Below are 9,770 nucleotides of genomic sequence, written 5' to 3' on the forward strand. Positions count from 1 at the left end.
CTATCCATATGATCTAATAGGTTGAGGATCTAGAACTTAAACTCAGATCTATGTGACTTGCTCTACTAAGAACTTAAACTCTTAACATTATCAGAATGTGCTTGGCTTGCTGATGGGATGTGATCTGAAATGCCTGGACCCCAGGCATTCTGTCCTCTCTATATGTGGCTTTGCCTAAAGAGGTAAATTCTTTTCTCACATACCCTCCTTTGTTTTCTGCAATTATTTTCTGGCCCTTTGCACTGATGATACATTTCTGTGAAATTTTAGAGCTTTCTCTCTGCCTTCATTTTTTGAGATTTTTAATCCACTAAGGAAATGTAGCCTGGATTATTATTCTTTGATGAATGATATGGTGATGAGTAGTACACAAATCTGGTAAGGCTAGGTTGGACACAGTGTCTCATGACATTTTTTTTTTATAATGCATAATCATTTACTTGTAGTAATTGTTTAAAGGTAACGCTTGTTTAAGTTTTTTACACTATGGCATTTATGCAATGGTTTACAGAATTCATGGAATTATTTTTATCAGTATGGGAATTAATTAAAACCTTGAATCTTTGTTTTGTTTGCTTCTCTGAGCACAAGCCTGGCCGGCTGGTCCCTGGGGATTCCCACTGGCCGGCTTCTCTGTGGGGCTCTTCACACCAAAGGCTCACAAGCTCCCATGCAGGCCCAGGTCGCCCCGCAGCTGCTCTGCAGGCCCCGGTCTGGGCATCTTGTGGCGGAAGTGTTCCAAGCTGGAGGTTTCCCTGGGCTTTGCGTGGGGGATGCCATGCGGGGTGAGCAGACCTTTCAGCCTTTTCATCTCCTTTGACAGTTCTTTATGAGCCTTCCTGCAGTTTTCCAGGGTCTCAAAACCCAAGCCATCAGGACCTCCCTCCAGCTTGGGGGCTTCATTTTCTTCTGGGCTCCTTAAGTAGCCGGCGTCCTCAAAAAGTGTCTGCAGCAACTTCTCATGGCCCTGGGGGGTGATCAGCTCGTCAGCCAGGTCCTGTTCCACCTGGTCCCACCGCCGCTGCAGGGCTCCCGGTAGGGCTGGGTACACTAGCAAGGAGTGGGGGTGGCAGACGAGGGGGGTCTCGAACGTGGGCGCATACACACAGGTGTCGCTGCCCCTCTAGGAGAGGCAGTCGTCGTCCCCGCCTCTTCCCGAGGGGCAGCGTCGGAGCCTCGGAGGCGGCGGAGCTTGCGGCCTGAGGAGAGCGTCTCGCTCCGGAGCGGCGGCGGCCACCGAGACCCACCCAAAGGCGCGACCCCACCCCGGCCTCCCAGCGCTCCCAGGCCTCAGCGGCCGCGCCCCTTCAGCTGGCTCGCTCGCTCTCCTTCCCTGCTGCCCGCTGCGCCATGGCGTTGGCATTGGCGGCGCTAGCGGCGGTCGAGCCGGCCTGCAGCAGCAGGTACCAGCAGTTGCAGAATGAAGAGTCTGGAGAACCTGAACAGGCTGCAGGTGGTGCTCCACCACCTTACAGCAGCATTTCTGCAGAAAGCGCAGCATATTTTCACTACAAGGATGAGTCTGGGTTTCCAAAGCCCCCATCTTACAATGTGGCTGCAACACTGCCCTGTTATGATGAAGCGGAGAGGACCAAGGCTGAAGCTACTATCCCTTTGGTTCCTGGAAGAGATGAGGATTTTGTGGGTCGGGATGATTTCCGTGATGCTGATCAGCTGAGGATAGGAAACGATGGGATTTTCATGTTAACTTTTTTCATGGCATTCCTCTTTAACTGGATTGGGTTTTTCCTGTCTTTTTGCCTGACCATTTCAGCTGCAGGAAGGTATGGGGCCATTTCAGGATTTGGTCGCTCTCTAATTAAATGGATCCTGATTGTCAGGTTTTCCACCTATTTTCCTGGGTATTTTGGTGGTCAGTACTGGCTCTGGTGGGTGTTCCTGCTTTTAGGCTTTCTCCTGTTTCTCAGAGGATTTATCAATTATGCAAAAGTTCGGAAGATGCCAGAAACGTTATTAAACCTCCCCAGGACCAGAGTTCTCTTTATTTATTAAAGGTGTTTTCTGGCAAAGGCCTTCCTGCATTTATGAATTCTCTCTCAAGAAGCAAGAGAGCACCTGCAGGAAGTGAATCAAGATGCAGAACAGAGGAAGAATCACCTGCTTTAAAAAAATAAAGTACTGTTGAAAAGAAAAAAAAAAATCACAGTACTTTGGGAGGCTGAGGCAGGAGGATCACTTCAACCCTGGAGGCAGAGCATGCAGTGAGCTGAGATTGCGCCACTGCACTCCAGCCTGGAGACAGAGCAATACTCCATCTCAAAACACACACACACACACACACACACACACACACACACACACAAAACAAAACCATCTCTATTTCTTTCCATCTCAAAACACACACACACACACACACACAAAACAAAACCATCTATATTTCTTTCCATCTCAAAACACACACACACACACACACACACACACACAAAACCATCTATATTTCTTTCCATAGATTTGTGGTCCCTCCATGAGTGAGTTGCTCTTGATTTTTCTGTTCATGGCCTGTTTGGGACCTCCTTTCAGTTTCTCAAATGCTTCCAGCTCGTTCTCACCTCAGGTTTTTCGATCACGCTTGTATTCCTGCCTACAAGACTCTTTCACCTCCTCTATACCAGGCTCACCTTTACTCAGCTTCTAGGTCTCAGGTTTCTTAAAGAACATTTCTCATAAAGGTCTTCCATGGACTTCATCTAAATTAGAGCCCCCTCACCCAATTATTCTCTTTCACTGAGTCCCCCTTACCTTTTTATTATGTTTATTACAATCTGTAATTGCTTCATTACATGTTTACTTTCAGTATTTGTCTCCCTTACTTGGTTGCATGCTTGGAAACTGAGAAGGGATTTGTTTTGTTTACTACCTTGTATGTAGCATATAAAGAATGATGGTTATGTAACAAATGTCAGTTAATATTTGTTGAGACAATGAATGAACAGGTGAATCACTGGATTAGCCCATTGAAGGTCAACTTGTAAGCATGCTACACTTGTAGGAGTGGCTCTTTATCCTGCAGCATCCTCTCATTCCCTTCTCGGTCTGGAGGAGCAGCGTCTGCAGTTGAAATTCTTCTCAAATATTTATTAGTCCTTGCGTCTTAAAAACTTGACAGCTAAGTATCTGTTTGGAGAAATGCTTCTGAAAGGAATCTTCTTTGGTCTGCATGAACACTAAGCTGGAATTATGTATTGTTTTTCAGGAGAGTTTTCTTTAATTATCGAATGTTTTCCACTGGACATCCTGCTTTTTGCATGTTGAGTCTTTGACTTTTTCCTACTGGACTCTTTTTCTGTGGCGTTATAATTTGCTTGTGTATTTTAGCTGAGTTTGGTTTGCTATGCTACAGTTTCTTCTGAATTCTAATTCTTATCTCTTTTGCATCATTCTGTTTTTTTTTTTCCTGGGTCCATGCATATTTGCTGTTTAAGTTGGTAACATTCACAAGGCAACAATCTTATTTTGAGTCACTACTTTGCAGTGACCAGCTGAGTTTTGGCAACCACTTCTGGCACCTATTTTGAGTACATCGTTGATTAATTTTCTGCCTTTTGGTCACTTGTTGCTGGCCAGGGATTCAGGACTGTTTACCCTATTCTGGAGCCTATTCAGATTTTTCCAGGAAGATAGCTGTAGTATTGCTATCTCACCACTCAGAAGGGAAGAGTTTGTGAAGCCTTATGCATTTCAAGGCCTAAACATTCAACTATACCAAATACTGACTATTCAACATAAACCACCTAAAATAAAAGTCATGACATAAATTTGATGATCATATATGCAAAAGTAGAACATAAATAACAGAGCTTAAATGATAACGTTTACTTTAATTTTTAATAAAACTCTATATTAAAAATGGCAGATTCAGCATACTTCACCAGAGTATTAAAAAAGGAAAAGTATTTACAGGGAATTTCCAGTGTACTTTAACTTCATTGTGCTATTTGACCAGGTTAAAAAGTTAGTTATCTGTGGTTTGCCATCCCTTGAAATACTGCATCGCAGACCTTTTGGCCTACAAGTCCCAGAATCATCCTGGACTAGTTCCTAATTTTTGCAATATCCTGAGGTGACACTTTGACCTAGAGATCCCTGGGACCTCCAAAAGCTGATTTGAATCCACTTGCCATCTGTAACTGGCTTGCATTTAAACAATTTGTCCCACATAAAGTAAACTTTGTGTTCATAGTATCATCCAGTAGGAAGTAACACCCTAAAATTATAAAGTTTATTATGATGATTATTATCCAAGCATTTTAGACAGCTCTTTCCCATTCACTAGTACTTCTAAAAATGCAATATAATCCAGTTTCATTAACCATCTCTTAAAAATTAGATCTATCATTTTTCTCTATAACTGTTTATAAATAACAACATTTTCCAATACTAATATATTCAAGAAATATATTAAGCGTATACCTAGTTATTATCCTCATAAAATTATATAAATCTTCCTGATCACTTTTGATTATTCTGGTGTGCAGCACAAATATATTTTCAGTGAGAATATAATCAGCAGAGATTTTGTTATTACTAAACCAATTCTGTCCCAATCTAGTGATCCCTACTTTAAGTAAGAAGAAATGAAGTTAGACTAAATGACTATTGATTGATATTGGTCTCTAGTTTGTAGAATCCAAAGTAAAGGTAGAGGTTGAAAAAAATCGTTACATACTAATATATTTATCCCAAATGGATTTATAAATTAGTATCTAAATATTTATGGGAAAACAGTAGATAGTAAATGGCTGAGTTGTATGAGTATTTTATGTCGTTATATTCCTTCTCTTTCTATTTCAATTCAGCTCTAAAATCTCTTCACTTAAAAAAGTGATTGCCTAGAGGCCTTTGAAGCCAGGGAGGATAATGAAGGGACAAGAGGTTTATTCCCAGGGTCGCACTACATTTGCATAAGCTAGTAACCATAGGGCACTGTGGAATGTCTGTAAATAGATTTCATTACAGAAGTTCAGCTTAAAGGGACTAAAAATAATCCTCAAGCAAACATTTTATATTGCTTCAGTTTCTGCTGTAATAAAAATATTTTAGGAACACAACATTCTATGGGGGCGGGAAATGAAACAGGAGGGTCTTCATATCTTTCTTTTGGAGCACTGTTATGAAATGTTTTAAATAAGACAAACGCAATATTCTTACATTAACAAAATAGTCCTACAAAAACAGGATTATGGCATTCTATATGGCTGTCACTCAGTAGTAAAACAAACACAGATCTCTTTTTCTTTCATCCTCTCCTCCCTCTTCTCTTTCTCTTCATCTCCCGCTCTCCTCATTTTCTGTCTTGGCTTTTTTTTTCTCTTGAACTCTTACCTTTCACCCTGCCACCCTTTCAGGTTCACTGCTCTAGGATACATCCAACAATAACATGCCCGGAAATAATGAATATTGCACTCTGTTCTCCAAAGATGCTTTGGCTACAAAATTTGATTCAAAACCCAAATGTCAGGTTTAAACGTTGGCATCTCTGAAAAAGGCATGTATATGAAATACACTGTTTTAATTCTGATGCAGCAAAAAAATGAATGTTCCATTAATCATAATGAAGCTTGAAAAACAGTAGAAGACATCAATATGCCTAATTTCTCAGATTATTATATATACATATAATATGTGATCACCATTCTGGTACTTTAAAAGGTGAGTAACATATAAATTCTTCAAATAGAAATATGCTGCTGTGAATATTATTTTAATTACATTATACCAATGACATAGACTTTCACGGATTTTGTATGTTGGCTTTAAGAAACTGTGATAGTACATTTCCAATTTATGAGTCATGTTCTCTACCTTATCAAGTCTAACATTTTGTTTATTAATGATGCCTTCATTCATCCATTCAACATTTACTAAGCATCTGCTAGACGTCAGACACTGCGGAAAGTGCTGAGCAGGGGCTAATGCTTCAAGTGCAAGTCTCAGCATTGGATATCAGGAATGTGAGAGGCTAAGTAGTGTACTAGGCTGATCATACCCTTTGGATTTGGGTCAACCAGGGCTCAAATACTACTTAAGAAACTAGTTAGTTGAGCTGTTTAGGGTAAGACACTTCACATTTCTTAGACTCAGTGTCCCATCTAGAAAAGAGGTCAGCATACCTCTCTTGCAGAATGCTTGTGAGGTTTAGGAAAATATAGGTAAAATGATTGCTACATATAGTATACTGATGCTGGAAACATCACAACTAATTTTATTATTACAAATGGTACTGATTTATTTCTGCTCTAACTCAACTAATAATTTAATAATTCTAACAGTAAGCAATTTAAAATATTCATTTGTCAGTGATATGGGAACACATTTTTAGTGGTTTCAAACTGAGTGGTATAGTTTTGTAAGGCAGTTTTGTTTGAGTTATTGAGTAATCAAAATAAAGCAGTTTTATTTGAGTTTATTGAGCAAAATAAATTTAATAGATTTAGCCATATTATCAGAATATTGGGATTAGCATGTTTGAAAACCTTAAGGTCTGGAGATCTGGCATTGATATTCAAGAACTTCTGTAAAATCATTCACACATTTATTAGCCTAGGAACTTACAAATTAGATCACTTTCCACACATAAAATGCTATCATATTTCTTTGATTGCATGTGGCCCAAACTTACATTTCTTCTTAAAATATCGGCCCATCCTCCACATATATTTGTTTACAAGAAAGTGCAAATAATAACATAGTCCTATAACAAAAAACAGAGAGAGAAAATACAGAGCACATAGATGCATCATTTTTCCATGGAAATACACATCTTTTATAGTAATTTAATCAGATAATTTCAGTTTATGTTACTTTGTGTTTCATCATGTTTACTTTTCTAATAACTACAATTATTCTCAGACTGACATTACATTTTTCCCTAGAATAGATGTGCTTAAATTGAAAAAGTTCAATTGAATAAGAACATGTAACAAGAAAATGTAATCCATCATTATTAAAAAAGGCAGCTTACCTTTATCTGGGTGTTAAATAGTATAGATCTATGAGAGCCAGTGAATGTTTTGAAGTCAAAATGAAGGGCATTACCAAGGGAATTACCAATCCACAAAACGAAGTGGATTTGTCACAGAATTATCCATATTACTTCAGAAATAGGTTATTATATCTAGGTGGGGTAAGGGGAAATAGGAAGGAATAAAATGAGAGAAAGACCATTTTATTTTTATATGTCCTTACCAGAGTGGAACAGTTCTGATTTAGGTTTTTATGCCAAATATATCTAAGATAAATAAAATCCAAAGTGGTTAACTGAATAAAGAGCTATCCATCTAATTTGTTAAATAGGATATGATTTCCAGAAGGATGCTTTAGATGGAGATGTCTTTGAATACTGAAACCTCTTATAATAGCATTATAAAGAACACCAGCATAGAGGCCATATATTATGAGAAATTGTATGTTTTGACCAGAAACCCATGCACTTAAACTGCAGGAGTCATGACTGGTTTAATGCTGTTAGGCATGTTTTTAAAGTATTTGTGAACCATCCCTTTCTTGTTAGAAGATGTCACCACTTACTTACATAGTTTTTAAAATTTTACAGTAGCAGCAACAAAGTCAATATTACTTTAAGCATGGGTTTTTAAATAAAGCATTAAAATGTACTTATTCACATATAGTTGTAGTGCTCTTGAATTTATTTAAAATGAAAATAACAAAATGCAGTGAGAAACAGCATTTCACTGAATAACAGCCCTTTAGTATTATAGTAAGCAGAGCATGGTTTGGGATAAAATTACCTGAATAATTGAAAGAATTCCATTGTAACATGATTTCACCTATATGTTAGACCCGTAGATTTCATAAACCTACTTAGAGCATTGTATCAATGTTTAAATTACATGCTTTACAGAATCCAATTCAAATGTATTTCTGTATTCACCAGAACTGCCATGGAAAGTGGTAAGTATACATGCAGTGTGGTTTTAAGTAAATTTTCTTTTTTTTTTTTAATTTATTTTATTGCATTTTAGGTTTTGGGGTACATGTGAAGGACATGCAAGGTTGTTGCATAGGTACACACGTGGCAGCGTGATTTGCTGCCTTCCTCCCCATCACCTATATTTGACATTTCTCCCCATGCTCTCTCTCTCCCCAACTCCCCATCCCCCGCTGTCCCTCCCCTATTTCCCCCCAACAGACCCCAGTGTGCAGTGTTGCATGTCTTTATAGGAAGCGATCCATAGAAAGCGTGATTCATTTTAGTGATTCTTTTCTTAATACATTTTCATTCTTTATCCTACTATCATTTCTTTACATTCATAAGAAAGAGGCTTTGTTTACCTTTCTGCTCACTCTTCTGCCTGTCTCTCTCCTGGTACTTTGAATAAAAACAAGACACACGCTCATGATCCAAGGTTATTTTGATTATAAGGGAATATTTTCCATCTTTCAGATTCTGGACTATACTGTGTGTAATGATACTATTGCCACAGAGTTTGGTTAAAGCTGAGTGGTGATGTCTGAGAAATGTAGACCCTGTATAATGTATCTGTCGTTATTCCCCATGTATGGAAGCTGGGGTCAGTTTCTAAGTGGTAGGTATGAAATGCTTAGAAATTTGGGAATTGATAGGTCTCTGAACTTTTGAAGGAGATGGCTTAACCAAAGAAATAACAATAATAATAGTAGATTTACTGAGCCTTAAATAGAGCCCAGTGCTATACTTCATATGCAGTACCCTAACAATAATTCCAAGAGGCCCATATTGTATTCATCATTGTGCAGTTGAAACTGGACTTCAGAGAATTTAAGTAACTTGCCCACTGCCACAGTCATAGTGGCAGAGCTAAGACTCAAATATGAGTCTATGTGACTCCATGGGACAAGCAGAGAAGGAGGAATGTCAGGATAGAATGAGAAAGGACAAAGAAGGGGGCAGGAGAAGAGATTCTGTGACATGTGAGTGACAAATCCAAATAAACAATTTGGCTGTATAGTTGGGGTGTTGAAGTGAGCTCAAAGGCTAATGTCAGGACATAAAACTTCTCAAATGTGCGCGTGCCATAGGATTTGCTGATGCATTTATATGAGCAGAGCACAGAAGGGATATACTGCCGCATGGCATAAAATGCTCCCAGGACTTCAGGGCACTGCCTATATGTGAATAAGTTGAATGGATCTCAGGATTACTTTGTTTTTTAGGGATATATGTATATATAAATGTATGTATATATACGCAAACTATATTTTACTTGTGATATATATATGTAAGCAATTTAAAATATTCACTTGTCAGTAATATGGGAACACATTTTTAGTGGTTCCAAACTGAGTGGTACAGTTTTGTAAGGCATATGTATATATATATATATATATATATATGAAACTATATTATATATATATATGAAACTATATTTTATATATATATGAAATATAGTAAAATATGAAATATATATGTATCACACAAGTAAAATACAGTTTCATTATGCAGATTTAAATAAAGACTTAATAGCATAAAAAATGAGTTGCTTTTATTTGTCCCCTCACAGTAATGCTCTCTCTAAAAGGTAATCACTTTAAAAATTATTATTTAAGTATTTCATTTGATTTTTTAGAGACAGGGTCTTGCTGTGTCACCCAGACTAGAGTGCAGTGGTGTGATCATAGCTCACTGAAGCCTCGAACTCCTGGGCTCAAGTGATCCTCCTGCCTTGGCCTCCCAAACTGCTGAAATTACAGGCATGAGCCACTACACCAAGCAAAGGTAATCATTTTAAATATTTTTATGCATACATATA

General features: G+C 38.2%; 2 pseudogenes across 2 annotated transcripts; one reads left to right on the forward strand and one right to left on the reverse strand.

Moving 5' to 3' along the window:
* Positions 1–417: 417 nt before the first annotated feature.
* LOC116546173 lies at positions 418–1,352 on the reverse strand (annotated as a pseudogene). The gene is made up of 2 exons (XR_004266610.1): positions 1,341–1,352; positions 418–1,123 (listed from the first exon to the last, which is right to left on the reverse strand). The product of XR_004266610.1 is annotated as an N-acetylglucosamine-1-phosphotransferase subunit gamma pseudogene (transcript).
* LOC116546174 lies at positions 1,161–2,161 on the forward strand (annotated as a pseudogene). The gene has a single exon (XR_004266611.1). The product of XR_004266611.1 is annotated as an NEDD4 family-interacting protein 1 pseudogene (transcript).
* Positions 2,162–9,770: the final 7,609 nt, after the last annotated feature.

The sequence above is a fragment of the Sapajus apella genome, unplaced genomic scaffold, assembly GCF_009761245.1.
Source record: "Sapajus apella isolate SASKATOON/1434 unplaced genomic scaffold, GSC_monkey_1.0 scaffold651, whole genome shotgun sequence".
Lineage (NCBI taxonomy): Eukaryota > Metazoa > Chordata > Mammalia > Primates > Cebidae > Sapajus > Sapajus apella.